This window comes from Macaca nemestrina, chromosome 1 (assembly GCF_043159975.1).
Source record: "Macaca nemestrina isolate mMacNem1 chromosome 1, mMacNem.hap1, whole genome shotgun sequence".
NCBI lineage: Eukaryota > Metazoa > Chordata > Mammalia > Primates > Cercopithecidae > Macaca > Macaca nemestrina.
The window spans coordinates 26,418,858-26,445,773 of NC_092125.1; the positions used below are offsets into that span (position 1 = coordinate 26,418,858).

The 26,916-nt window shown below is 37.4% G+C and overlaps 1 protein-coding gene across 6 annotated transcripts in view; it reads left to right on the top strand.

Moving 5' to 3' along the window:
- Nucleotides 1–26,916, top strand: part of LOC105493010 (lymphotactin) — a 170,056-nt gene that overhangs the window by 135,318 nt on the left and 7,822 nt on the right. For 3 of the 6 annotated variants that reach the window (XM_011760433.3, XM_071075211.1, XM_011760437.3), the window contains exon 1: nucleotides 22,476–22,869. The exons of 1 other annotated variant lie outside the window; for it this stretch is intronic. The gene's annotated coding sequence lies outside the window, so the exon portion shown is untranslated. Of the gene's footprint in view, nucleotides 1–12,388; nucleotides 12,475–22,472; nucleotides 22,870–26,916 lie in introns of those variants that run through there. 2 more of the 6 variants (XM_011760434.3, XM_071075213.1) reach the window with 2 other exon arrangements.

Here is a 26,916-nt window from a genome sequence, read left to right on the forward strand (position 1 = left end):
AGAAAACCTAGGCAATACCATTCAGGACATAGGCATGGGCAAGGACTTCATGACTAAAACACCAAAAGCAATGGCAACAAAACCCAAAATAGACAAATGGGATCTAGTTAAACTAAAGAGCTTCTGCACAGCAAAAGAAACTACCATCAGAGTGAATAGGCCACCTACAGAACGGGAAAAAATTTTTACAATCTACCCATCTAACAAAGAACTAATATCCAGAATCTACAAAGAACTTAAACAAATTTACAAGAAAAAATTAACAACACCATCCAAAAGCAGGCAAAGGATATGAACGGACACTTCTCAAAAGAAGACATTAATGCAGCCAACAGACACATGAAAAAATGCTCATCATCACTGGTCATCAGATAAATGCAAATCAAAACCACAATGTGATACCATCTTGCACCAGTTAAAATGGCAATCATTAAAAAGTCAGGAAACAACACATACTGGAGAGGATATGGCAAAACAGGAACACTTTTACACTATTGGTGGGACTGTAAATTAGTTCAACCATTGTGGAAGATAATGTGGTGATTCCTCAAGGATCTAGAACTAGAAATACCATTTGACCCAGCAATCCCATTACTGGGTATATACCCAAAGGATTATAAATCATGCTGCTATAAAGACACATGCACACGTATGTTTATTGCAGCACTATTCACAATAGCAAAGAGTTGGAACCAACCCAAATGTCCATCAGGATAGACTGGATTAAGAAAATGTAGCACATATACACTATGGAATACTATGCAGCCATAAAAAAGGATGAGTTCGTGTCCTTTGTAGGGACATGGATGCAGCTGGAAACCATCATTCTGAGCAAACTATTGCAAGGACAGAAAACTAAACACTGCATGTTCTCACTCATAGGTGGGAATTGAACAATGAGAACACATGGACACAGGGTGGGGAACATCACACACTGGGGTCTCTCATGGGGTGGGGGAGGGATAGCATTAGGAGATATACCTAATGTAAATGACGAGTTAATGGGTGTAGCACACCAACATGGCGCATGTATACATATGTAACAAACCTGCACCTTGTGCACATGTACCCTAGAGCTTGAAGTATAATTAAAAAAAAAAAAAATAGCAACACCTTTCTTTCAGGTGCTCACGTCAAAAGCCTTGGTCTCATCCAAGCCTTGATCTCATCCAAGCCTTGGTCTCTCCTCATTGTCTAACATTCTACACCCAGATTGTCAGCAAATCATGTCAGTTCTACCTTCAAAATAAACCAGCGTTTGAGTCTTCCTCATCAGCTCTCTGGTTCAATAAGAGGTAATACCCTCCTAAGTGGTCTTCCTGTGTCTATCTTAACCCTCCGCAATCTGCTATTAGCACAGCAGCCAGTTAAACCCGTTGAAGTATAGGTCAGATTGTATTACACCTCCTCACACATTTTCCCGATGTCTTAATTTCTCACTCAGAGTAAAAGCCAAAGTCTTACCAACAATCTATAAGAGCTAGAATGGCCTTGCTCCCTGTCATCTCTCTGAGTTCATTTTTTACCATTCCTCTCCTTTGATTTCTCAAACCATCTACTTTGGACATCTTGACTATTTCTTGAATATATCTGGCACGTTTTTGCCTCAAGGCCTTTGAACTTGCTGTTTCCTTTGCATTCCTGGAATGCTCCTCTTCCAGATAGCTGTGCGGCTAACTCCCCCATTCCCTCTAGTTCTTTTCTCTAAAGTTGTCTTCTCAGTGATGCCTGTTTTCCAGCTACCCTATCTACAGTCTCAATTACCCCCTCCCCAAGATCTCATCCTCCCCCTCCATCATTTATTTTTTTCTCCTTAATACATAATGACTTCCTGGTTTATAATATACTTGCATAAGTATAACAAATTTTACTTACATAGTCAGGTTGATTAACTTCCCTTTCCGTCAGAATGTTTGCTCCATGAATTCAAAGATTTTGATTGTTTTGTTCACTCTTGTAGCCCCGGTTCTTAGAAATAATGGCTGACATGTTGTAGGCCTCAATAAATATTTGTTGCATAAATGAATTAAACTAAATGTAGACAAAGATAAATGATTTCTTAAACTCTGTCCTACCAATATTCTTTCTAAACATACATTTAAAAAGAATTCTTTCATCCTTTCGTGTAGAATAATTTTTACCATTCTTAGCCACAGTACCGTTGTAATCTTTAGCCACCAGAATTTTCAAAGACTGACAAATGACAGCATTAGTGTTACCTAACCATACCATATTTTAGTCAGTCACTTATTGAGTATGCATTTTGTTCCTAGAACTGGGTATTTACGGAATTGTTACTGGAATAGAGATATTTGGAAACAAACAGCTCTCTTATTTACCAACTGTGTGATGACCTTGTGCAGTCACTAAATCTCTGGGCCTCAGTTTTTTTCCTCCTTAAATAGAGGCAATAACACACACTCCTCCAAGTTGTTGAAAGCTGTATGAAACTGCAGTCTATGCGTAATTGCATACTTCTTCATATTTGCACCACAAGAAAAACAACTTCATTAGAAAGAATAATTTTTCTGGTATTAACGTAAGTTTTACCACATATGCTTTTGCAAACATTACAGATATTGCTGCCCATTATTGCCTGCTGGGTGGATAGAGAAAGGAGTAAAACTTGTAAGGGAAGATTAGAACAGAGGGCTATTATTTTTTTATTTTTTATTTTTATTTTTATTTTTTTTGAGATGGAGTCTCACTCTGTCACCCAGGCTGGAGCGCAGTGGCACAATCTCGGCTCACTACAAGCTCCACCTCCCAGGTTCATGCCATTCTCCTGCCTCAGGTTCCCAAGTAGCTGGGACTACAGGCGCCCGCCACCACGCCCGGCTAATTTTTTGTATTTTTAATAGAGACGGGGTTTCACTGTGTTAGCCAGGATGGTCTAGATCTCCTGACCTCGTGATCCGCCCGCCTCGACTTCCCAAAGTGCTGGAATTACAGGCGTGAGCCACAGCGCCCGGCCAGGGCTATTATGTTAACATGCAGGAGAAGCCTTAACTGACTCTACGTATATGCAGAGCCACTAACAACAATAACAATTTACCCTTTGCAATGTTTTGTTGCATACAAAGCACTTTCTCATGCCTTATTTCATTTTGAAATCATATTTGGTAGGCAGGATTTATATGATCTCTTCCATTTTTTAGAGGGGAAATTGAGGCCTCATTTAAGTGACTTGTCCGAGATGATGCAGTGGGTCAGTGGTGCAGCTGACTTTATTTCTGATTCCTTGAATAACTTTGGAGTATCTGATGCTCCTATATGAGTGATTCTATCAGCTGGGTTAGAGTCTAACTACAATTCACTTCACCAGCAACTATTCATTGAAATGTTGGTGGTTTTGGCCAGAATTCAAGATTTCATACCGTGAAAAACACCCTCCTCATTATTTTGGAGAGGTCCTCTGAGGCCAACAGGGAAATGCAGAAAACAAGACAGAAGTCTGAGCTCTTTTCTCACATTCTCTTAGGTACCTGGTAGGATGACAGAATGTCCATGTTTCATGAGTGTCCAAAGAAGTAGCAGAGTCTTGAAATAGAAAATAACAGATCAACAATTCCTCTTCAAGAGTCTATTGTGTACCTGACCCTGAAGGGAGACAGGCAAGATTGGAGCACTAATTTTGGTTGAATGGCTAACAGCCTCATCTAATTCTCTCACCTACTATTTAAATTCATCACTATTCTGCTTAAGCTCCCCAGCAGACTTCAGCTACCCCAGACACATTGAGGTTAAAATCCACATGTGTTGGTTTACAAGATGAAGTCCTTTGCTGTCTGGCTTCTTCCTACCTTTGCTGTCTTAGAGCTCACACCAAACCGGCTTGCCCCGTTATTACCCAAGCACTTGATTTCTTCATCCTCTCGACATCATTAGACTTTGCCTTTGCCGGGAATACTGGGGCACCCTTTCTTCCTCCTTTATCTGGCTAATCTCTACTCATCCTTTAAGACTTGTCTGAGTCACCAATCCTCTGTAATTCCTTCTTTTCCATCCTGCCCTTACCCACTGGGAGAGATGCCCCTTCTCTGTGGTCCCACAAAACTCTTTGCTTCTTTCAAATACCACATTATTACTTTGTGTTGCAGTTGCTTTCTTGACTCAGCCTCTGTCCCCAGTGCTGTCACGGGGTGTGGAATTGTTAGATGCTCAATAAGGCATCTTTTGGATGAATGAACAAAATATGAGTGAATTGTTGTCAAATATGAAGCGATGATTGGCAAAGCAATTTTAGTTTATTTTTTATTATTTATTCTTATTTTTTGAGATGGAGTCTCACTCTGTTACACAGGCTAGAGTGTGGCGGCGCGATCTTGGCTCACTGCAACCTCCACCTACTAGGTTCAAGTGATTCTTGTGCCTTAGCCTCCCAAGTAGCAGGAATTATAGGCACACACCACCATACCTGGATAATTTTTTTGTGGCAAAGCAATTTTAATTGCCTACACAGCCTATGATATAAAAGATGGAACTCAGCATACAATGAATATTCAGATGCCTGACCTCAACTCTCAGTTGGGCTCTTATGTCCTTCTTTACCTTTGGACTTGATAGTGTGTAAGTCTTAGCTAGCCTGATACCAAGAAGGTGACAAGAATCCTCTCTCGTAGAATGGAGCTATGACATGTGTCCACAGCAGTGTCACACAAAAGTTATGTGAAAGCAGCAGCTATTGTTAGTACGTGGGGTGTCAGAAGGAAGAGTTTGCTTTTGCCACATGTACCCCACAAAATACAGTACACAGAGCACACACTGATTTAAAATGCTGGAACCCTGCCTCAGATGGGGAAGTTTCATGAAGAGAGAGTCAAAATGTGAGCTTTATGTGGTGGCGAATGGAGCAAAGGTCAGCTTTTCCACTCATACAGTAGCTCACTCAGACCACCAATTTCTCTCGCACGGCCTATCCCAGGCAGGCGGGCCCCTCTCCAGCCTGCTGGTTAGGTGGGTGCACTGGTGGTCCTACACCCAGGGGAATCTCCAGCTCAGAACGTTAGAGTCACCCATGGAAAGTTTAATGAGTAAGATTTTAAGTCACAGAACAGCAAAGGGTGAGAAACTTGGGGGCCAAGAGGCAGGTCAGAGACTTCCTCCTCTGTCTTTAGCTCTCCTCCCCTCAGTGCTCTCAAAATAGAAATTATTTCTCACCTGCTCCACTGCCTGCTCCCAACCTCAGCTTCAGGGTGGTCTACCACAGACATTCTGTCCTGACTGACAGCAGAGAAACCACCAACCTTTCTACTGCTAGGCACCAAGCAGAGGAAGATTCAGCCTGGGCCAGATTCCACCAACCCCGAAAATCATTTTTGGGGGCTCTGGAAAAGATACATTGCCTCTTGCCTCTTGTGGGTCTGCATGTAAGCAGGGGAAAAAGACATTGAACATCTGGAAACTTAGCTTGGGAGATCTTTGAGTACGGGAACCAATTGTCTTCTATACCTCTGAGCCTGCCACTGGCATAATCCCTGGCATCCAGTGGTCATTCAAAAATGTTGATTGCATCATTGAATAAAGGAAAGAGGGGAGATGGGATTATTTCCCAGAAGGTAACAGGGTGCTTGCTAGCTCAGGGGAGTAGAGAGGAAATAATTTACTTTTTGTATTTTTTTTCCTAAGGGGTCAAAGAAGAAGCAGGAACGCTCAATTATCTCCTATAAATAACAACAAGGAGCTTGCAGCATGAGAAAATGTCTAACTGCTTTGTAGATGCCATTTAGTGCTAGGGACGAGCTATTTTAAGTCATGATTAAGACCTAACTTGGCTAGGGGACAACTTCTTCAAGGGCTGCTGGCCTGGGTACTGAGTAATAGTTTCATTTATTACCCACGGGCAGGGCAACTGCACTCACAGATGGAGTAGACCATCCTAACCACGGTTTGACTTGAGGGAAAGGTGATTCAGGCAGAGGCAACAGCATGTGAGAAGGCCTTGAAGTATGACAAAGCAGCATCTTAGAAGGGACTTAATAATTGAGGAAGAAGCAATGAAACTTAGCCAGTAGTACCAGAAGTTCTAAGCAAAGTGAGAAGTGTAGTAATTATTTCCATTTCGCCTAGTTTGATGGAATCATGCATTAACTTTTAGGGTGAAGTATCTGCAAATCAGAGCTTGGATTTAGGGTTAAAGCTTTTGAGACCACCTCCACTCTGCCCCTGCACCCTTCCTTGCCCTCACCCTTCAAAACATTACAGAAAAGATATTGTCACTTTTGATTCTTTCTGGAAGAAACAAATCTCCAGATTGCCTCCATTTTATTGACAGAAGGAAAGGGGGAGTTTGCTTTAACCGTGGCTGTCTGTTACTTGCTGAATCTGATGATCTCAATTTGAGTTCCAGAATGTGCCCTCTTGGTCCTCCTTGTTTTGTTTTCATTTTTGCTTGTGGGTTTGTTTGGTCTTTGATAAGTTAATTTTATTGGACACCTATTGTTTGTCTGCTTGGTTCTCCTTCCAATTTTCTGAAAACTATCCCTTCTACCATCCTATACAAATGTTCACCCCTGTCCCCCAGGAATGTTGAGTGGGGCTTGAGAGATTCCAGTTTCAGTCTGGCTGGGACTTTGAACAGAGAACATGGAAACCAGGGTGACTGTGATGCTGCATATGTCCTGTTGTGAGGTAAAGAAGGCTATCCTGCTGTGAGGGAATGAGAGATGGAGAGTGAGGCCCCTGGGGTCTCTGAAAGGCTCCAACCCTGCATTCAGATTGTTTTCTGGGCCTGGGTGCATCCCTGCCCTTGACATTTATGAGCTTCCTTTTGATAATCCAGGGTATCCAGTATTTTATCTGGAGACCCTGGTTGGAGGAGACCTCAAAGGAATTCAATACCATTTTGATACAGAAATGTGCTTTACGGATCTGGTTCCTGCCCCACACTCCACTTCCACATTCCCTCTTCAAACAGAAGCAAATCATATAGGAACAGACTCTTCATGGCCAGGATTTTGTTTTCAAATACCAAACCTCAAATGCAAAATCAGGAAAAACTCCCATTCAGGTGTCCAGTCATTTAAGCAAAAGAAATTGTGTTGTTCTCCCTTTACTGAATTAAGTTACTAATTTTCCTCAAGTAACATTACTCTGAAGTATTCTTTTATGAACTTTCATTGTCACATACATAAGATTTTGCATAATATTAACACTATATTAATAACATGAACCAATAAATATTGAGTGCTTAATACATGCCAGGAACTCTTCTAAGTATTTTGCATGTGCTAACTAATTTGATTTTTGCAGCAGTCTCATCTGGTTTATTATTATTTCCATTTTATATATATAGGGAAACTGAGGCACAGAAAGGTTAAATGCATTAAGTAGCTTGCTGGAGGTCACACACTAAGTGATCAAATGGATATGAACATGGCAGTTTGGTTCCAGAGCCAGGGCTCTAAACCACAACAGATTACTCTTAGAGGTAGATATTCCACACATAAACAAAATCACATTAAATTAAAAAGAGTTTACATTAAGTGTTCTGGCATCTGAAACTGCATATCTGGTTCTACAACTTTCATAGAGTTCCTGATTTTAACTGCTTGAGTAAATGGCTGCACATCATGGCCTCTCCTGCAAGCCCTTAGCTTCCATGTAACACCTAAGGTGAGAAGTTACTAAAGGAGATTAGTCTGTTTGGTAGATCATTCTTCCCTGTAATTTTCTCCCATTCATCCTAGACTGATCTGGTGGAGCATATAAATGACAAGTAATCACTTTCCAGTAGTGGAAGAGCAGTCTGCCTTCCTGGGGTGCTCTTTGCCTTGGTCCAAACACTTTCAGCTTTTTCAACTATTGCTTTGAGCTATCAGGAATAATCCAATCATGTTTGAGTTCTGTGATTGTGCATGGATATTATCTCCTTGAGCATAAACCTGTCTGTAGAAATTTTCTTGTCATAAAACTTTAGTCTATGTTCAAATAAAAAATATAGCCTTTTACAGGATACTGAAAAAAATCCTTCGTCGTGGACCTTTGGAATGGAAATTCTGTCTTCGTAATTTCCCAAGGTGATTCTAAGTGCATGGTCTTTTCCATAGCAATTATTGGCAATGAACAGTAAAAATGGTAAAAATATTTTCTTTTATATTTTAAGCCTGCTACAGTTTTGAAGAGCTTAAGTATAGGGCTTTATAGTGAAAGCAAATCATTAAATCCCCATGTTTATCTTCTGCATGCCAGATGAGGGTGCATCCCTAAATTCTTTCCCTGTTTATCTTTCCCAGTTTCCCCTTTCAAAGGCAAATCTTTAAGCTGAACAGATGTTTTGAACTTCCACTTGCATAGCCTAGCATCAGAACTTATGGAAACACGCGAGGGAGCAGATAAACTAAGACAAGTTTTAGTTTACCTGATCACTGATGTTACCGAGGACAAGCAGTGGCTGGAGAAAGTTTGGTACATGTGAGTAAGATTAGCCTCTGAGGAATGTCTGATGGTGGTCGGAGTGTAAGGACTAATGGTTTTGAAAGTATTCATCACCATTGGTGATGAAATTTCACTGCAGTTTTGGTTACTTTCAACAAACCACGTAGACTCACTGTGGCTTCCCTTAATGTGATGTAGCTAACATTCAGCACAGTACATACCAGCATGAGCATGCATTAAGGGTAGGGTGTGTGTGTGTGTGTGTGTGTGTGTGTGTGTGTATGTGTATGTGTGCATATATGAGAGAGAGAGAGAAAGAATGAGAGAGAGAGAGAGAGAGAAAGACAGAGAGAGAAAGAATGAGAGAGAGAGAGAGAGAGAGAGAAAGACAGAGAGAGAGAGAGAGAGAACAGAAACTGGTAAAAAACAAAACAAACAAACAACCAAAAAAAGCCCAGCAGCAGTATAATATGTCTTCCACATACTCTGTCTACAGCATCCCTGCTGTTCTCTGAGGATACACCAGGCTTCAGCAATAGTACCAGTGCTGTTAGTGCTGTTAGTAGGTACTAGTAGGTACCATTTATTTAACCCAGAAGTTGTACTTCTTGGAATTTGTCTAAATAAACGATTGGACAAGTGCAAAAAGATATATGGGAAAGGATATTCTCTGTAGTCTTTTTCATACCTTCTTCCCACTGTGGAAATTACCTAAGTGTTTATCAATACGTGAATAGTAAAATAAATTTTGCTACATGCTTTTAAGATAATTCTTTGTGGCCACTAAAAATGATATAGTTCTATTTTCAGACCTGGAATATGGTCATGTTTTCATGTGAAAAGAAAATAGGCTAAGTAACAGTGTATATGGTTCATTGTTATTTTTGACATCTATCTATCTACCTATAAGTAAATGCATAGAAAGTATTCTGGAAAGGTAAATACCAAAATGCTGGCAATAATGATTTCTGTACAGTAGAATTATAGATGATTTCAACTTAATTTTTGATGATCTGTTTTTCAAATATTTTTATGTAATTAATAATCATTAAATTGCTTATATCATGAGGAAAAAGTAAAATTATTTTTTTTCACAGAAATAAATAGACCAATAATTGTCTTTGTTTCTAGTAATACCACTTCCTCAGTGAAACTATCTCCAAGTAACTGAAACAGATAAAAGAAATTCTTTCAACAATATGTAGTTCAGACATACAACTTCTACGGATCCACTTTGGCCACAAGATACACTGATTTCTTCTTTTATTTGGATATGATACTATTATACAATTATTATTTTTAAGTCTTAGGGCTGCTACTATTCAAAAATTGGCTCACTCATGCTTAAAGTCCTTGTGTTGCCTGAAAATATTTAATTATTTTCCCTATTGTTACCATTTTTCCTAAGCGGGTACATCCAATGAGATAGAGAGCCTTACCTTGTCTTTTAGGCACTTTGGAATAAAAAGATCTACCCATGTTTAGCAGATAGCAAAAGTAAAAAGCATTAATTGAGAACCCACTATAATCTGTTAAATTCTTTTGATTAATATCAGTTACTTTTACCAAATAACCCAATGAGACAGAAATTATCTCCATTTTCAGAAGAATGAATATAGATTTGGGAAAGCTGGTTGACTGCTAGCATCATACAGTTAGCCACTGGCAAAGCCAAGACTTAGACCTAGCTCAGTTGACTTTAGTTACCATTTATTTTCTCATTTCCATAATGCTTCAAGAGGAGTAATAAAGAACTTAATACATTTGGCAACGTCCTATCAGAAGCATATCTATGTTGTCTATAGAGATCATTCTTTCAGTCTGAGTTCTTAGCTGCAAACAACAAAACAGGCTTTAATCAGGAATAACTCTCAAATCATATTTTGTCTACAAGTGTATCCTCATAGCACTCACCAGAGGCACAATCTTGAATTTTAGATATTGCATGGGTCATACTCACTAGGACCCCTGCTATGGTGACTTCTGAAAACTCAGTGACTACAGCAATCAAAACTGTGGTATTGATGAAATAACAGACAAATAGATTGGTGGAACAAAACAGAGAGCTCAGAAATTGAACCACACAAATATGGCCAACTGATCTTAGACAAAGAAGTAAAGGCAATTCAACAGTCTTTTCAACAAATAGTTCTGAAGCAACTAGACATCAATATAAAATAAATTCAGAAACAGATCTTTCACCTCTTACAAAAATTAACTCAAAATGCATCAAAGGCCTAAATGTAAAATGCAAAACTATTAAACACCTAGAAGATAACATAGGAAAAAATCTAGATGTGTTTGGGTTTGGAGATGGTTCTTTAGCTGTGACACCAAATTCACTGTATCCATGAAAAAAAAGTTGATACATTGGACTTCATTAAAATTAAATATTTTTGTTCTGTGAAAGACACTGTCAAGAGAATGAGAAATGAGCCACAGAGTGGGAGAAATATTTTCAAAAGACATATCTTAAAAAGGACTTGTTACCCCAAATATAGAAGGAACTCTTAAAGCTCAGCAATAGGAAAACAAACAACTTGATTAAACAACCAGGGCGAAAAATCTGAATAGACACCTAACCAAAGAAGACATACACATGACAAATAAGCATATGAAAAGATGGTCTACATTATACCTCATTAGGGAATTGCAAATTAAAATAACCACCACTCCACACCTATTAGAATGAATGACATCTAAAACACTGACAACACTAAATGCCGATGAGGATGTACAGCGACATGAACTTTCATTCATTGTTAGTGGGGATGTAAAATGGTATAGCCACTTTGGAAGACAGTCTGGCAGTTTCTCATAAAGCTAAACATGGTCTTATCATATGATTCATAAACTGTATTCCTTGGTATTTACCCAAAAGAGTTATGTCCACAGAAGAGCTTGTGTCCACACAAAAACCTACATACATACATTTATAGCAGCTTTGTTCATAATTGCCAAAATTTGGAAGCAACCAAGATGTTCTTCAATAGGTAAATATATAAACTGTGGTATATTCACACAACTGAATATTATTCAATGCTAAAAAGAAACAAGCCATGAAAAAACATGGAAGAACCTTAAAGGTATGTTACTAAGTGAAAGAAGCAATTAGAATAGGCAAAACTATGGAGGCAGTGAAAAGATCAGTAGTTACTGGAGGCTTGCTGGGAGAGAGGGAGGAGGAATAGGTGAGGTGCGGGTGATTTTTAGGGTAGTGAAATCATTCTGTATCAATACTAAGAGGGTAATACATGTCATTATACATTTGTCAAAACCCACAGAATCTAGAGCCCAAAGAGTGAGCCCTAATGTAAACTAGCAGCTTTGAGTTACAATAATGTGTCAATGTCATTTAATCAGTTGTAAAAAATGCACCACTCTGGTAAGGGATGCTGATAGTGGGTAAGGCTATGAGTGTATAGGAGATGGATGGGTATATGGGAAATCTCTGTACTTTTGCTTAATTTTTCTGTGGACCTAAACTGCTCTTAAAGGTAAAGTCTACTAGTTAAAAACCAAACAAGGAAGCAAACTCCATGACTCTTGTCAACAACCATATAGCTTTTCCCCAAAATGAATTCCATGTGGAGTCTTCTTTCTCTTTGATCTCTTCCAAATCCAAGCTTGTAGAGGTGGTTTAATTGGTTCAGTCTACATCATATGCCAAGGGTAGGTTGAAAATGGAGTTCTGGATTCTACTTTGAGGAAAAGGGTTATCATATGGGAACTTCCATAGACATTGGAAGCCAGACTGTCACTATTGTGGCAAATGTCCACTATAGACACTAATGTAGAAAGAGAAAAAAAAAGCCCTACATTAATATTTTTCAATAACTAATTCCATTACAGGCACAGAAGCGTAATGATTAATTAACTTTTTTTTTTCCTTTGGAAGGGAATTAAGGTCTTCTCTCTTTTGCTATTTGCTGTCTTTGATTTCTATATGTTCACTTTTTCTGGGGGTGGAGGTGGGGATTCTTGTAGAAATGACTTAAGTACACCTATAAATTTTTCCAACTGCTTTTGATAAGTTTACTTCTAGGAACTGTTTACTAAAAGAGTTAGCGTTTTCCCCTACGACACTTTAAGCACAAAGTAAGTAAAGTTTACGTATTTATGAAACTCCTTTCTTGTCTGTTATACAAAGGCAGTTGCCTTTAACAAGATTCTTTTGGCTGTCTGTTTCTGAAAAAACACAGATGCTGGAGAAACATTCAAAGATTTTGTTAAATATTAGGATTATTAACTAATTATATCAGTTGAAGGATGATTTCACCTTTGGCCTTTACAATAAACTCAGACATTAATGGACTTGGTGATTCTAATAGGAAATAAAGATAGAAAGATTAAGGAAATTTCTGCAGCAGGAATAATATAAAAGACAAAAAGAAAGGAGAAGGAACAAGAACATAAATAAGGGCAGGCTCTGAGAGAGTAGAGGTCAATGCAGTTGTGGCAACTGTCATCATCACCATAGACTCTGGTTGAGACCCAAAGTAAAAATAATCATCATCATAAAGAGAAGAGAAAGTCCTATAAATAGCAAAATTAAAAGAAATTCAAAAAATCAAAAATCCCAACTAATGCTATTAAAAATGGGCAAAGGACTTGAACAGACATTTCTCAAAGGGAGATATACAAATTACCAATAGATGCATAATAAGGCAATCAATATTATTAACTGTCAGGAAATTCAAATAAAAACCACAATGAGGTATCATGTCACACTTGTTAGGATGCCTGTGATCAAGAAAAAATAGATAACAAGTGCTGACGAGGATGTGAATAAATTGGAACCCTTGTGCACTCTTGGATGAAATATAAAATTGTGTAACTATTATGGAAAACAATACAAGATTCCTCAAACAATTAAAAATTAAAAAATTTAAATTAAAAATAGAAATACCACATGATTCAGCAATCCCACATTTGGGTATGCATCCAAAAGAATTGAAATCAGGATTTTGAAGAGCTACTTGGATTCCCATGTTCATTGCACCATTATTTACAATAGGCAAGTAGAGAACAACCTAAATGTCCATTGATAGATGAATGAATAAAGAAAATGTAGCATTTACATACAATAGAATATTATCCAGACTTAAAAAAGAATAAAATCTTGACATAAGCAGCAATATAGATGAACTTATAGAACACTGTGCTAAGTAAAATAAGCCAGGCACAGAAGGACAAATGCTGCATTACTCCACCAACAGGAAGCATCTAAAATGGTCAAACTCATGGAAACAGAGAGTAGAATGGTGGTTGCCAGGGTCTTAGCAGAGGAGGAAACAGGAGTCATTGTTCAACAGGTATAAAGTGTCAGCTATGTTTTTTTTTTGCTTAATCAAAGATCAGTTGGCTATAAGTATTTGGGTTTATTTATGGGTTCTGTATTCTGTTCCATTGGTCTATGTGCCTATTTTTTTTTACTAGTACCATGTTGTTTTGATGACTATGGGCTAGTTTGAAGTCAGGTAATGTGATGCCTCCAGATTTGTTCTTTCTGTTTAGTCTTGCTTTGGCTATGTGGGCTCTTTTTCGATTCCATATGAATCTTAGGATTGTTTTTTCTAGTTCTGTGAAAAATTATGGTGGTATTTTGCTGGAAATTGCATTGAATTTGTAGATTGCTTTTGGCAGTATGGTCATTTTCATAATATTGATTCTACACATCCATGAGCATGGGATGTGTTTCCATTTGTTTGTGTCATCTATGATTTCTTTCAGCAGTGTTTTGTAGTTTTCCTTGTACAGGTCTTTCATCTTGATTAGGTATATTCTTAAGTATTTTATTGTATTTTTGCAGGTATTGTAAAAGGGGTTGAGTTTTTTATTTGATTCTCAGCTTGGTCGCTGTTGGTGTGTAGCAGGGCTACTGATTTGTGTACATTAATTTTGTATCCTGAAACTTGGCTGAATTCATTTTTCAGTTCTAGGAGCTTTTTGGAGGAGTCTTTAGGGTTTTCTAGGTATACAATCATATCATCACGACACCTACTTAACAAATGGTGCTGGGATAATTGGCAAGCCACATGTAGGAGAATGAAGGTGGATCCTCATCTCTCACCTTATACAAAAATCAACTCAAGATGTATCAAGGACTTAAATCTAAGACCTGAAATTGTAAAAATTCTAGCAGATAGCATCAGAAAAATCCTTCTAGACATTGGCTTAGGCAAAGACTTCATGGCCAAGAACCCAAAAGCAAATGCAAAAAAACAATGATAATATTGGTGGGACTTAATTAAACTAAAGAGCTTCTGCATAGCAAAAGAAACAGCAGAGTAAACAGACAACCCATGGAGTGGGAGAAAATCTTCACAATCTATACATCTAACAAAGGACCAACATCTAGAATCTACAAAGAACTCAAAAGAATTAGCAAGAAAAACACACACACACACACACACACACAATGTCATCAAAGAGTGGGCTAAGGACATGATGGGGCAATTCTCAAAAGAAGATGTACAAACGGACAAGAAACATATGAAAAATGCTCAACATCACTAATAATCAGGGAAATGCAAATCAAAACAGTGTGATACCACCTTACTCCTGCAAGAATGGCCTTAATCAAAAAATCAAATAATAATAGATGTTGGCATGGACGTAGTAAAAAGAGAACACTTCTATACTGCTGAGTGGGAATGAAACTAGTACAACCACTATGGAAAACAGTGTGGGGATTCCTTAAATAACTAAAAGTAGAACTACCGTTTGATCCAGCAATTCCACTACTGGATATCTACCCAGAGGAAAAGAAATCATTATACGAATATGGAACCAGCCCAAATGCTCATCAATCAACAAGTAGATAAAGAAATTGTGATATATATGTACAATGGAATACTACTTAGCCATAAAAAGGAATGAATTAATGGCATTTGCAACAACCTGTATGGAACTGAAGACTATTATTCCAAGTGAACTAACGCAAGAATGGAAAACCAAACATCATATGTTCTCACCATAAATGGGAGCTAAGCCATGAGGATGCAAAGGCATAAGAATGAAACAATGGTCTTTGGGGCCTCAGGGGAAGGGTGGGAGTTGGGTGAGGTGTAAAAGACTACAAATTGGGTTCAGTGTATACTGCTTGGGTGATGGGCACACCAAAATCTCACAAATAACCACCAAAGAACTTACTAATGTAACCAAATACCACCTGTTCCTCCAAAACTTATGGAAATAAAAACGTTTAAAAAGAAGTATCAGGTATGTAACAAGAGTAAGTTCTAGAGATCTGCCATAAAACATTGTGCCTAGATATAGTTAACAGTACTGTATTTTGCACTTCAAAATTTAAGAGGGTAGGTCTCATGTTAAGTGTTGTTACCACAATAAAACAGACAAAATCAATTAAGATCACACACACACACACACACACACAGAAAATAATAAAGAGAAGGGAAAGGTGAGTTGTAAAAGCTTAAGCAGCTGAGGAGAATATAAAATTTTTCCAGGTATTAGAGAGAAGTTGGTATGAATACAGCTTTACATCTATGGCTTATCATTAAAGATAGTAAAATAACATATGATGAAATTGTGGGTATTCAACACATTTCTCTAAAGGAAGATGCCGGTTAACATTTTGAATTTTTAAAAAGTTGCTCAAGTAATGTCATTTACAGAATAGCAGTAAGTAGATGTGATTGAATTGTGTGGATTTATCAGGTGGCATTGAGGGTTATAATTCATCTGACGTTAGGGTCTGTCCTGGCCAAATGCACTGAGGTACAGAGAGGATCACCAGAAAAGGAGGCACTGAGGAGGATGGAGTGAAGACTTGGGTGCAAGCCTGAATTCACCACATGAATCCTTCACTTCACCCGTTTCCAGAATGACCTCTGTCTTGCACAGATGGAAAAGCAAGCAAAGAAATGTATTAATCTTTCTCCCTGATATATGGCATACTTTATTTTTGTTTGTAGTGGCCTTTTTTCTGACTCTCACTGAGTCTTGCTAAGGGATGTGCCAGAACAGAAGTTTGTTCTGTGACATTGCCCATCACTCTAATTTGTTTTCCCTTCATAAAAATACTACACAATTTTTGAGGCCGGGCGCGGTGGCTCAAGCCTGTAATCCCAGCACTTTGGGAGGCCGAGACGGGCGGATCACGAGGTCAGGAGATCGAGACCATCCTGGCTAACACAGTGAAACCCCGTCTCTACTAAAAAATACAAAAATCTAGCCGGGCGAGGTGGCGGGCGCCTGTAGTCCCAGCTACTCGGGAGGCTGAGGCAGGAGAATGGCGTGAACCCGGGAGGCGGAGCTTGCAGTGAGCTGAGATCCGGCCACTGCACTCCAGCCTGGGCCACAGAGCGAGACTCCGCCAAAAAAAAAAAAAAAAAAAATACTACACAATTTTTAAGGTCTATTCTAGCCACTATATATTTTGATCTTCTTTCCTTGTATTATTTGTCATACTAGAACTAGATTATTTGATCTCTAGAACTTACTCTTGTTACATACCTAAATTGAGCAGAGCTTCTGCTTTAGTTCTTGGAGGAAAGAAGAAAATGACAAGACAATTAGTTTATGTTTATTTATTCAATCAATAAATATTTCTTGAATTCCTACCTTATAAGCGCTGAGGGTTCAGTAATACAATAGAGTCTCAATTCTCACTGACATTATATTCTGTAGGGGGAAAACCACAATATACAGGATATAAAAATGTCAAATGGTGATGATAAGAGCTATAAATTACAATAAGGCAGGTTGCAAGAAACTATGGGAATGGGGAGGAGCTGCTATTTTATACGAAGCAATGAAAGCAGACTTCTGATAAGGCAATACTTGATGATTTGCTTCCAGACTCAACTCTGAAGCTCCATTCAGATTCAATTCAATATCATATACCCTATAAGGTAATGCTTGTACTTTAAGAATTCTAGGTTCTGTGCAATAGATTACTGGCTGAGGCACTAAAACTAAGTAAGCCTCTGTCATCAAGAATTTATTTTTCTATTCTGCTCTACCAGAAAAAAATTTGGAAATTTTTCAATAAAGGTTAAAATAAAAAATAATTTTAGTTAATCTGAAAATTAGGTAATGCATAGCACTCCATGCCCTCTTATTCTACCATCAAAAGGTTTTGTATTTGTGACTGATCTTTTTATTGGGAAGATGAAAATGTCTTCCAGCTTGATATCAATCATGTGCAGTGATGTGCATGCTTCTTTGTCCTGATATTTCAGATGTGGGGAGAAGGCCAAGTACGGGAGAGCAGAGAATCGTAGACCTGGCTGATTCCATAAAAATCGATCATTGTTATTCATAATAATAAAATAGGCCGGATGTGGTGGCTCATGCCTGTAATACTAGCACTTTGGGAGGCTGAGGCGGGTGGATCACTTAAGCCCACAAAGATCCTGGCTAATATGGTTTTACAGTTCATGGTCCCCACTATAGTATGTGGCTTCTCAAAGAAAGAATCCTTAGGATGGCTTTTGGCCACTGATGTTGGACTTCAGTTTCTGGCTGGTACATCTATCTTTGGTAGGTAGATAGAGTCTGGCCAATGTCCAGCTTAGGAAATCCATAAATGCTTTGAATTCTGTACCACAGAGGGTTTTGTTTCTGGTACATCTTATGGCAAAAATGGCAGTCATCTGAAAAAATACTCTTCTGCTTACTAGTTTTAGCTTCCTGAAAGAATGGTTAGCTTGCCATCATAGAGACTGGTGTCTTTTTTCTTCCCAACCTAATCTTCCCTGGAGAGTTGGTTACTTTGACTCAATCACCTGTTCTGTTTAGATTCACCATTGATCTGTTATCAATGAGCAATGTAACCAAAACTGTTTATAGGCAATTTCTGAGTAGTGGTCAACACGCAACACTTCCTCTGTTGGGCTTGTGGGTTACTGGCCCTGAGTAATACATGCTGTATAGTGCAGGGCAGTGGTTTTTAACCTTTTGATAACCACAGATATTTTTAGAAATTTTTTTGAGATTTTTGGTGGCTGTATATCTTTTATTAAAAAACGAAGGAGACTCTAAACCCACCTGATGAGAAAGTACTGCATGCTAATACCACATACTTTCACTAAAAAGAAATAAGTAAATAAAATAGCTAATAAATGATACAAGGGCATGAAATATGAGAAGATATTCTCACTTTCCCATCTTGGCCATGAACTCGGTAACTTCCTGGGGGAATTTTTCATTGTTAATGTTTTGGTGTACTTCTTTAGGCTTTTTTCATCTCTACTTACGTTACATGGTTGATATCCCATTGAACATAACATTTTAATAAGTATGAATCAGGATCTGACCCAGAGGTCAGCAAATATTTTCTGTAAGGGGCCAGATGGCAAATATTTTAAGCTTTGATGACCATGCAACAAATCAACTTTGCTGTTGCAGTGTACAAACAACCATAGCCAATATGTAAACAAATAGGCATTGCCATGTTCTAATAAAACTTTATTTACTCAAACAGAAGGCAGCTATAGTGTGTTGATTCTTGTGTTGTGCTATTAATATGAAGTTATTATACATAATATTTGTCAGATATAGATATAGGTTGGTGCAAAAGTAATTGCAGTTTTTGCCGTTAGAATTAATTACCAGTGGCAAAAACTGCAATTACTTTTGCAACCATCTAGTAATACCTATCTAGCATATTTCATTTGAATTCACTAATTTAAAAATGCAGTGACTCAAGTTATTAAATATAATTTTACAGATTTAACCATCATTACTTGAAGTCCATGGCAATAAAATACCTATTTAATTGTTTTTCTATACAAGTCTTGATTTTTTTTTTTTGGAGAAAACTATTAATTCTCTTTGCATAGTATCTCATGTAAAAATAAAAAGAAATCATGTAAAAGGTCATTCATTATTAGCAATTTCTGGAGTCAATAGCATTAGTTATTGTTTTAAGTGGTTATCGAGTAAGACCAGGGTGAGATGAGTTTTTTAAACCATGAGAAAAAGAAGAGGTACAATTACACATTCCCTGGTATCGGAAAATAAGCAAAAGCAGAATAGTAATCATGAATAAAATACCACAGAGCCAAAATTTTTCCACAGGCTTTGAAATTCCACTAAAAACCATATAATCCAACTGGATTTCTGTTTAGTATCAAGTTCTCTGTCTCCCCCTGTATTGAATTCACCATCAAAATCTCTCCAGCCTCTCTTATTAAACACTAGGGGAAGACCCTAGTGTTTAACACCTCGCCCCCAAGACAAGAACCTTTTAGTATCACCCTCTATAGGGTGAAATATGTCTCCAGCTGGTTAAAGTGTTCCATGAAAAATGGTTCTATAGTCAAAAATAGTTGGGAAATGTTGGGTTAGCCAAATTTTACTATATGATTTCTCAGAGGCTTTAACATAGTGATATGCTCTATGAATTAGTAATGCCCCAAATTTCTCAAGTTTATTAGAAATGGACCCCTCTCCCCAGATGGCAGAACAAATGTTTGGTATAAAACACTTTGGGAAATGCTGGTAGATTCATCCCTCCCACTGTTCTTCCTTCAGAACTGAGCTTCACTGTGCATTTCCTTAGGTGCCTTCTCTGTTTCACAGAGTGACAGTCTATCATCAATGCATTAATCAAAGTCCAATATTAATGTCTGAGAATGAGATGAGTCTATGCCTTATTCACTCCAGAATCACCTGTGGCTCCTACACAGTCAAATTTCATTTCAAATAATTGATCAAGCTACTATAGCACTTATGTTGCAGTGGACTATATATATTATATAGGTATTATATATGTAATATATATAGTCCACTGCATGAATGAATGAATGACTATATATAGTCCACTGCATGAATGAATGAATGACTGTATTTGTATATAGTCCACTGCATGAATGAATGAATGACTTTGAGTGAATGATTTTAATAGAAGGATTTCAGATATTACATCATACTGCTAGTAGTGTTGCTTTAGGCCAGGAGGGATCTTGGTGGCGAATTGAAAATCAAAGTATGAAATTCCACTTATCTTCACAGCATCCACTGGCAGTGCCTACTAAACTCTGCTTAGAAACCTCTGGGAGTGTGCTCAGGCCACTGGCTCAATTTATATTACATACTATTCTCTCTCTTTCTTTCTCTCTCTCTCTCTTCTCTTTCCCTTTTAATTAACCTGAAGTTGAAGATAAAAATGTATCCACAAACTACCCAATTTCCTTAATTTCATTTCCTTAATTGCATTCTTGTCTGACAGACTCTGTGATCCCAGGTACAAGGCAAAAGAGAAAGAGCGTGGTTACATACTAGACTTGTAATCTGTATTTTATCTTGCTACTGAGTATTTTGCAGATGTAATATCACCAGTTTCCAACATTTTTCCATGAGGTTGATGAATATTATTCTCAATGTAAAGATGGGAGGACTGAGTCACCAAAAGGCCCAAATAATTGGCTGACTCCTCAAAGCCAGTTTATGCTAGAACCTGTCCTTATAGCCATGCCATGGAGCTTCTTTTCCTCCCTTTTCAGTGGTATTTCTTTGTGATAAGTCATCTACTTAATAAGTAAGGGTGACATAATAGAAGAGCTCTGAGGAAATAAGTAGTGTTCTACTCATTAGTGATTTGATGAGTGTCCCTTCCAAAATGTCAGAGCTACAGGATACTTTTCTCTTACAGAAACTCTTGTTCTAGATCTCAGGCAAGAAGTAAGAAAACTGAAATATTTTATCTATCTTTCTAAAGCTGCAGTTTTCTGTTAGAACACTGTTTACTTTTGCAACAAGCATATATAGTTCCTGTTAAAAGCCAAAATTGAGTAAACATATATGTACCTACGATCTTTACTTTTTATGCATTACTAGCATTGTTATAGTTGGGAAAACAGTTGTGATCAAAGCACTCTCACAAAGAGAAAAAGAAAGGGACATTCTAAAGAAAATAGAAAACATTATGAAAGGCAATTCATAAAAGATCATTAACTTTACTGTTTGATTATCAACCAGTAAAAGCAGTGAATAATGAGATAGAACCAATAACCTATCATCTATAAGTTTGCAATGGGTAAAATAATTGGTAGAACCCAGTATTGGTAAAACTTTGGGAAAATAGATGCTTTCATGCCTTATTGATGGGCGTGTAAATTAGGTTCTATTTTGACTTTACTATCAGACATAGTTTCATTTATTATACATCAGTACCCATAAATTGACTTTCAAATTACAATTATGGCTTTGTAGATCAGTGGACAAGCAATGGAGAGCTATCTGATATGGCATCAATCTTCCAGCCAGCTTCATTTTCATACATTTAACCTTTGTATGTCTTTTAAAGAAAGCAGTCAGTATGAAAGTAAGAGACTGTCTTCAGCAAGCTTCCTGGAGGGAGCTTATGCTAAAGAGATGTATAGGCAAGCATACAAAGTTCAAAGAAATGTATATTCTTATTGCTGTGTAGTCCATGGTTGGAAAAAAAGGGAAATAATTTAAGGACCCATCAAGATGGTATTAGTGGTGGATCAAAATATCTGACAGTATAGGGCACTGTGTAGTAGCTTGGGCTTGGAATCTGGTAGACCGGGGTTTGAATCTTTATCATCACCAAACGTTGCGATTTTTAGTGAATTTCTTAAGCTCTTTAAGTTTCAATTTTCTCATCTATAAAATGTAGAGAATAATTCTACTTATTTCATTATATTGCTTTAAGGATTAAATAAGTGGGTTAATGCCCTTTTGTACTTAGTACAAAGCTTCACACATTGCAAATGTACAATAAATCTCCAGCCACTGAATGCTGTAGAAAGACTGTGAAATGATATACATAGGCACATTTACCTAGAGAGCTGTTTGGAAGAAGGTCCATCTATTATGGTTAAGTGGTTTTCTCTGGGTAGTGGACTTTGTGTGAATTGTACTTTCTTAAAAACTTTTTCTGCAGTGTCTAGATTTTCTTTACAGTAACCATACCGTTTTTCTAAGAGAAAATACAAGAACACTATTTTAATTTAGGGAAAAAAGATGTACAATTTAAGAGATGTACTGCAGGCACGTTTCCAAGAAAATAATAATCACAGTAATCTTGCTTTATTTTTATCCTTTAGAAACTTGAACCTGAAGTGCACCATCAGATTAATCATAATCGTATTGCTATGACAGGTCGTGCTAGACCTCATCTGCTCTTTGTTTCAGGTACTGATTCAGATTACATTTCCCAGATGGAACTCCATTCTCTATTCTCCCACTCTGTCCTTGCTTCTAGATGGACCAGCTAACTGGTTCTCACCCATCATGTGAGACCAAAGAATACATATTACTTCTAGATAAGAGGAGGTGTGCCATGCTCTCTCATTCTTCATCCTGAAGCTGGAAGAAAAGGACTCCCAGGCTTTAGGAGATGGTATTATTCAGAGGTGGAAGCAGCCTAAATTCCTGTGTCACTTTCTGGAGGAGAGTATTCAAGACAGACGACTGATTAGGAATATCTACACTGATTGTTTTGTTATTCTAATCTGAATGGCACAATTATACATCATCTTCATTAGTCTACAGGTAACCTTCTTCTACTCAGTTAATTACTTTGTATAATATGCCACCATTAACCTACCTTCAACTTCGGCACTTGAACATTCCAAGTAATTTACGTTTAATGCTCCTTTCCTTTGAAATTCTCTAAGTACATATCTAGGAGCAGGATTCCTGGATCTTCATGGTATGCAAATGCTCAGCTTTACATGACAATGCCAAACTGCTTTTCAAAGTGTTATACCAATTTCCAAAGCCACGAGTGATATATGCTGCTTCCCATCCTTGCAAAGGACTACTATCAGAGTTCTCAATTTTGACCATTTTGAATGGGAAGAACGTGGGGTCACACTGCAGTCTTGACTTTTGTTTGAATAATTACTAGTGAGCTTAAGGCAAGATACTTCTGAAGAAACAGAAGAAGAGGACTTGCCTTACTAAAAACTAGACTTAAGTTATAAGTAATTACTTAGGTAATGAAGGTAGAATGGTGCTAGTGAAGGATGGACAGATGGACCAGTGGAGCAGAATAGAGACTCTGAAATGGATGCATATATATGTTGGGGCTTCATATATGAAAAGTAGTGTAGGCAAAGGTAGAACTATCCAAAAACCGGAGCTAGAAATGTTGGATCTATAAAGAAAAAAAAAAAAACCTTTGGATCTCTTTCTCATAGTCCATACAGAAATGAACACCAGAAAAACTGAAAATTTAAATGTCAAATGCAAGACTTTAAAATTTTTAGTAGAAAATAGAGGTAAATCTCTTTCTGACTTTACAGAAAAGAAGAATTTATTAAGGCACAAAAAGCATTAACCATAACATAAAAAAGTGATAAATTAAACTGTGTTAAAACTATATATTTTTGTTCATCCAATACATCATAAATGTAGTGAAAGACATACTATAAATTGAGAAAATATTGCAACACCTATGACAAATAATTAGTAAGATGAATACATAAAGATTCCTTACATACCAATAAGAAAAAGACAAATTGCCTAATAGAGAAATTGGAAAATTACACAAACATGTTTTATAGAAGAAGAAATCTTTATATGGATTGCATATTACGTACGACGAAATACAAAATAACTTTTCAGCTGAATTAAGATATTCAGACCAGAAAGTCATAAGAAAGAGAAAACATTGAGTTTCCTTTACTTGTACCCTTCACGCTTCTGTCTTCTTCCCTCAACAATGAATGCTTTCCTTCAAAAATGGATTTTCCCATTCCACTGTGAGGTCACACATGCATGAACAGTGTCGATATTCCAGAGCACTAGAGTTTTTAGGTATAAATGTTGATGTCTGCGCATGCATACGCTTGCTTACACACTCTTGCACTTACACACCACATATACTTGCATTTATTCTGGATATAGAAATTGAGCAGCTCCTTTATGCCAGGCATTCTACAGGACTCTGAAGAAACAGCAGTGAAAAAGATAAAGAATTCCTGGGAAAAGACAGACAAAAAATCAGCAAGTAAATTGTTATATTTGAAGGTGTTGGGAGTTCTGAATGAGAATATAATGGCAAAAATAGATTAAATGATACCAGAATGGGCATGTGTACAAAGTTTTAAATTGGGTGATCAGGAAAAGCCACAATGAGCAGCATTTGAGCAAAGAATTGAAGGAGGTGAGGGTATCAGTCATGCTTACATCTTGAGGGAAGAGAGTATCAGGCAGAGGAAACAGTAAATGCAAAGGCTTGAATTCAGGAGCAAAATTGACATATCTGAGAAAAAACAAGGTGGTCACATGGCTACAGTGATGTAAGAGGGGTGGAGAACAGCAGAGGAGGATGTCAGGGAGTGAATGGGAGAGAAGAGGACAGGGCATAGGCACTTGTAAGCCCTTGCAAAGACTTTGAATTGAACTCATAAGAATGGAGAGTCATCAAAGGATTTTGAGGAGAGAAACTACGTTTTCTAATGGTCACCTTGGTAGATGTGGTCACTTGAGGCAAAGGTGGAAGAGGCAAGGTGGAAGCAGGAAGAACAGTTAGGAGGCTATTGCATGACTCCACTAATCCAAGTGAGAGGTGAGGGCGACCTGGCATAGCGTGCTTTGGGGGTAGCGAGAAGTGTTTAGGTTCTATTTTGAAGCTAGAGAGCCTGCAGTATTTGCTGATTAGGTGTAACATCTATGAGAAAGAGAAGAGTCAAGGATAAAAAATATTTGTTATGGCAAGCATGCCTCAACTGATTGTTGTCAACCAATGTACACCCATTAGCAGGACATGCCCACTTTGCACTAGGTTTCTACTTTCTTGTCTGTTATTTAATTCTTCCCCAAATGAGATTCTAGTGCATGCTTTGACAAACTGAAAGTGAACAATTCATTCTGAGAGTTTAACAAATTCCATGTCAATATGCTAAACAAAAATTCGGCCACTAGTAAAATTGTCGATTTGATTGAAAACATGAGAAAGCCTCATGCACAATCTCCTGAGTTCACACCTTTATTTTTTACTTCTTTTCATTATTTATTTTATTTTAAAAAACTGACAGATAAAATTGTATATATTTATGTGTAAAAGATGATGTTTTAAAGTGTATGTACATTGCGGAATGACGAAACCTAGCTAATCAATGTATGTATTACCTCACATAGCCATCATTTTTTTGTGAGAATACATTAACTCTCAGCATTTTTCAAGAATACAGTATATTTTTAATTACAGTCACCACGTTGTATAATAGATCTCTTGAAATTATTCCTTCTATCTAACTAAAATTTTGTATTCTTTGACTGACATCTCCCCAACCCCACCCCACTCTTCTCAACTGCCCCAGCGCCTGGTAACCACCATTCTACTTTGTATTTCTATGGAATCAACTTGTTTAGATTACACATATGAGTGGGATCATGCAGTATCTGTCTTTATGTGCCTGGCTTATTTCACTTAAAATAATGCCTTCCAGGTTCACCCATGTTTTGGCAAATGATAGGATTTCCCCCCCTTTTCTTTTGGCTGACTAGTACTCCATTGTGTGTATGTACCACATTTTCTTTATCTATTTAGGTAGATTTGATATCTTGGCTATTATGAAAAATGTTGCAATAAACATGGGAGTGCACATATCTCTTTGATACAGTGATTTCATTTCTTTTGGATGTATACCCAGTAGTGTGACTGCTGGATCATATGGTAGTTCTATTTGGAATTTCTTGAGGAACCTCTACTGTTTTCTATACTGTCTATACTAATTTACATTCCTGCCAACAGTGTACAAGAGTTCCCTCTTCTCCATATCCCTGCCAACACTTGTTATCATTTGTCTTTTCGATCACAGCCATTCTAACAGGTGTAGGATGATATCTCATTATGTTTTTTAAAAAAATTTACATTTCCCTGATGATTAATGATGTTGGACATTTTTTCATATACCTGATTGCTATTTGCATGTTTTATTTTGAGAAATGTCTATTCAAGTCTTTTGCCAATTTTTAAATTGTATTGTTTACTTGCTAATGAGTTGCTTGAGTTCTTTATATATTTTACATATTAATTCCTTATCAGATGTATAGTTTGTAAATATTTTCTCCCATTTCATAAGTTGTCTTCTACCGCTATCGATTATTTCCTTTGCTGTGCAGAAGCTTTTTAGTTGGATGTAATTCTGTTTGTCTGTTTTTGCCTTTGTTTCCTTTATTTGCTTAGATCAATGTCATGAAACATGGCTTTATGTTTTTAGAGATGATCATCTTTCACTTAATGCACAATCATTGTAATTTTGGCATTTTAAAAATAATTCATTTATTAAAAAACTAATTGTTGAGCAATTATTACATACCAGGCTTTCTGCAAGTACCAGTGATCCAGAGATAACAAGGGAATCTTCTACTCTCAAAGAGCCTGCCATCTAGTGGGTGATGCAGTAATGTAATTGAGTAGAACATAATGAGATTAGCTGCAGAATAGCCTTGAGAACAGAACAAAGTTCTAAGAGAGCATAAAGGGGTGGCATAACTTAATTTTATCAAAAAATTCAGGAAAGTTTATACAGAGAGGAGAAGTTTACAAGTAACTATGTAGGGAGCTGTCATGGGTATTCCAGTTAA